Source organism: Rosa rugosa, chromosome 4 (genome assembly GCF_958449725.1).
Source record: "Rosa rugosa chromosome 4, drRosRugo1.1, whole genome shotgun sequence".
NCBI classification, from domain to species: domain Eukaryota; kingdom Viridiplantae; phylum Streptophyta; class Magnoliopsida; order Rosales; family Rosaceae; genus Rosa; species Rosa rugosa.
This window is the reverse complement of record NC_084823.1, coordinates 6,746,941-6,751,085: the sequence shown is the minus strand read 5'-3', so window position 1 is coordinate 6,751,085 and position 4,145 is coordinate 6,746,941. Positions and strand designations below refer to the sequence as shown.

Sequence of the window (4,145 nt, the reverse complement as noted above, 5' to 3'; positions counted from 1 at the left end):
TGTCTACTTGTTATTTGCAGACTACAACATATCTTAATCATACATATATATAATAATTTTTTTCCCCCCAAAATGTTGGGGTGTGCTGCAGCACACCTCAGCCCACCCCTGCATCCGTGCCTGATGATGCTCACGGCTCCTTCTTCTTCTTCTTCTTCCTTGCTTGAAACGTTGAATCACTACAAAAAAAAATTCAATTTGCCACGGCGCAATGCCGTCGCCGAAAGCCAAATTGCCGTCGCAAAAGACCAACGGCGACGGCTAGGCGACGGCAATGTCGCCGATGTCGTTGGTGGCGTCGCCATTGCTATTTGCGACGGCAATTACGCTGTCGCATGAATTTTGGCGACGGTATTTATGCCGTCGCAAAGAGCAATGGCTACGCCATCTACAATTTTGCAGTCAGGTCTTTGGCGACGGCAACAATGCCGTCGCAAAGTGCATATCATTGATAAAAAAAAACCTGGCATGCAATTTTGCATACCAGATTTTTATCTTTGGAGCAGAAGAAGCCAAATAATAAATTTTATATAAAATGCACCAAAACATGAATACCAGATTCAAATACATATATAGCTGATAAACATGTTTGATCAATTGAACAACACTTATCATCAACCAAAGAACAAAAGAAAACTAGAAAGCGTGCCCGCGCTTTGCTGCGGATAGGCTATCCGATAGTGGAAGTTGACATGGATCACAATATGTTCTCAAGCTGCTTGACATTCACAGATTCGTCAAACCTGGATAATCAACCAGAGAATTAGACTTGTAGAAAATGTGAATCAGAAGAGTATGATGAACTGTAAATGTATATTTACTAGATAGACAGCCCGCGCTTTGCTGCGGGTATTTTTATTACCGATAAATAATATTCTAGGCAGTTTATCATCAACTAAGCCTACTGTGATCAATTTACTCAGTATATTCTAATACCTGCATTACACTTGAAAAATTGAACTACAGATTTTTTTTTTTATCAAGACTGCTAAATAGATTAAAAAAATAGTACATGATAGATCAATAATGGAGGTACTACTAACATCGTTGTCTGCCCAAGCTGCAATATTCCATGTGAATTGTGGAAAGTTTCGATGAGAGCTAACGTTAGAGAGCAACACGTCTCAAGCTTGAAAGCAGAAACTGAATTGGAGCCTTCCTTGTAAAAGGATAAAGTATCCTTTCTTAGTATCCTGGAAAATTCAGATGCAGGGTGAAATTAAGAAGACAGAAATGAAATCTCAAAAAGCTGAATCATTAGGAAATACTTAGATGAATGTTATTAAAACCTTGCAGAATGAGTATTGAAATTTTACAATTTTGATGAACTGCTCCATTGGAAGTAGCCTTGAAAACGTGCAATAAGATCAATGCTGCTACCGATCCAGGAATAAGTCCTTAGAAAGGAAATTCTCGATCTCAAACCATGACATACCAGACTTTAGCTGCTAGGAAGGGTATTCATATCATTAAGTTATTTTAAGGTGAGCTAATCAAAATGTAACAATGTCAATAAATAGCAACAGTTCTCCTATCAAGATTAAACTCAGAAACATCAGAAAGATCAACATGAGAAACAAATACTGAAGACCCTTACGGAAATTGTATGAGAATTTAACCTGTCTAATACCAAAGCATAAAATTTCATATAGACAACGGCATTACACACTGTGTACATTGATATTCACATTGATACAGATCAAACAGAACAATATGTTTATATGTGTAAAGAAGAAAACTATCTTCTTTGGAAGGATATCACTACCATAGTACTCCAGAACAATGAGATGTACGGCATGGTGGATGGATCTGAACCCTGCCCACCCCAGTTCATCAACAACAATCTCAATCCAGCCTACATTAAATGGGTCAAGAAAGATTGTACCTGTCGAATTTGGCCGATTGCTTCTCTCTCTGAGTTCTTCGTCCCTTTCGCAGTTGGCTCTACCTCTGCAAGCTCTCTTTGGCTCACTCTCGAGCGCAAACTTGCTGCCTTGACCAGATCCTATGAACCAACAGATTCAGACCATTCAAAAGGGTAGCCTCTCCATCACCGACTATCTGTAGCAAATCAAGACGGTTGTTGATGCTCTTGCCGCAGCTGGAGCACCTCTTGATGACAGCAACCTTGTCGCCCAGACTCTTGCCTTTACTACCTCTATCCGCAGGCGCTCTGATCATCGAGAACTGATCTTTCTATGGAAACATTGATATTCACATTGAAACAGATCAAACAGAACAATATGTTTATACTGAGAGTACTTCAATTCACAACATATAAACAAATTGAGAGTGTATACCTTTAATGACATCCCTCTGGGTCTTGGATCGCAGCCCAATATTGTTCCGAATTTGTAAGTATACAGATCATAATCAAGAATGCTTTGGGTTCGGAAAAGCCTTGGAAGAAGAAGAACCACCATAATCAAACTACTTGATCAATCATCAGAAAATAACAAAAAAATCAAAATTCAATCAGTTGGGAAATTCGGGTTTCAATTTTGAAGAACCGCAGAATTACTTACCAAGGAATGAACTTAATGTACCTTAGTATTGGAGGTATGGTCGTCAAACGCCTCAGCTCGATTAAAAACCTTCAGCATACTGTACAAAAGCAAACAACAAATGTCAGAAATATACTGACCTGGAAAGCTGAGCCTAAAACTTTTAAAAATAGTGTCATTGAAAGTCTGAGTAAGTTTCAAAATAAGCAAGATATTATGGTTAATTTAGGTTATTCACTTACTGAGTACAAAATAGCTAACAACTTTTAATTTAGGGTGTAAGCTGTGAACCATCAACACATAACTGAAAAGGAATGAGAAAGAACATTACTTTTTTGCACTGGTCTATTTGGGATATAGAGTCTACCAAATATTTGAGGAAATAGTGATAAACTGGTATTTAATATAAAAAGAAGGGTTTGCAATGAGAAACTCAAAGTAATAATAATCATCAATAGTTATAGCAGTACTACTAACATATATTTTCTTGAATAAAGTTATGCATGCCATTAATCTCAGATTGCAGTAAAGGTAAATGTATGGAGAGAGAAGGAAAAATAATCATTAAACTACTTTGGTTCTATATTTCAATCTGCTGGTTCTCTAACAATCAACTCAAGCAAACTCATTAAAATTTGGCTGATGGGATGTATTAGTGAAATGATGCTATGATAGCTTTTATACATCAATCACAATACCGTTTCATAGTTGAGAGTTGAAGTAAAAACATATTTAGTGATACCCAGCATCATCGGTAATTGAGGTAAGTTGTTCAGGAGGAACTGCAAAATTAATAAAAACATTAATACAGAAATTGGTTATAAAAACATAGAAGTTGTGCAAAAATTGCAGCAGAAGCTTGTTGGAGTACTGGAAAGACAATTGAGCAGGAATAAGAAGGTACTTACTCACATATACTGAGAGAACTAAAAATAACCCAGCAAATAAAATGACATTTCTTTATGTTCACTCTGTTCGCAAGAAATAGTATGATCATCAATTTCAATAACCAAGCATAAATGAATCCACATTCTTTTAACATCTATACCTGAATCTGAAGCAATTAGAAAATCTGACAGGGCGCTGTTCCCAAAATCTACAGAGAAAAAAATAATAAAATAAAAAGTGATCAAAAAATTTGACATAACTATAGCTCTGTAAAATGCAAACTTAGTATATTTCATTTTCGAACCTACAGTTTCTAAACAACCAAAAGAAATAAAATTAAGTTATGGAATCCATCACAAAAAGAGGTCAAACAATGAAACCAACTGTAACACTATAAAAAAGAAAATAATGAATGCAAACAGAAGGAGTGACTAAGCAAAAACTCCAGCATTTATAAACATAGCACATAAAACAATCAATCCACAATCAGAAAATAAAAGGATAGAAATCTAATCGGTCACAACAGCAGGAATAACAACAGTCATTGAGAATAATTCAAAAAACTTATTCACAACAATCACAAATCATAAACTGATTCAGTGACACCAATACATTAAATTAACCGTAATGTTCTATCTGCGAGCTTATGATAATATTTATAATATTAATTCAAATTTCTCACATTATAAAAACTCAATTTTCTGACTAAAATTAAAAACAAAAGTGGCTATGATTTACAACAAAGAATGTCAA

The 4,145-nt window shown here is 35.6% G+C and overlaps 1 long non-coding RNA gene across 9 annotated transcripts; it reads right to left on the bottom strand.

Annotated features, from left to right (window-relative positions):
* Positions 1-509: 509 nt before the first annotated feature.
* Positions 510-3,606, bottom strand: LOC133742176 (uncharacterized). Of its 9 annotated transcripts, none has more exons than XR_009862393.1 (10): positions 3,553-3,606; positions 3,413-3,475; positions 3,203-3,286; positions 2,747-2,808; positions 2,547-2,594; positions 2,301-2,430; positions 1,886-2,196; positions 1,290-1,445; positions 1,044-1,193; positions 510-743 (listed from the first exon to the last, which is right to left on the bottom strand). It is a non-coding gene; the product is annotated as an uncharacterized LOC133742176 (long non-coding RNA). The 9 variants fall into 9 exon arrangements; XR_009862399.1 differs by having other exon boundaries at positions 2,301-2,400; XR_009862394.1 differs by having other exon boundaries at positions 1,886-2,430; positions 2,526-2,594.
* Between the last annotated feature and the right edge of the window lie 539 nt (positions 3,607-4,145).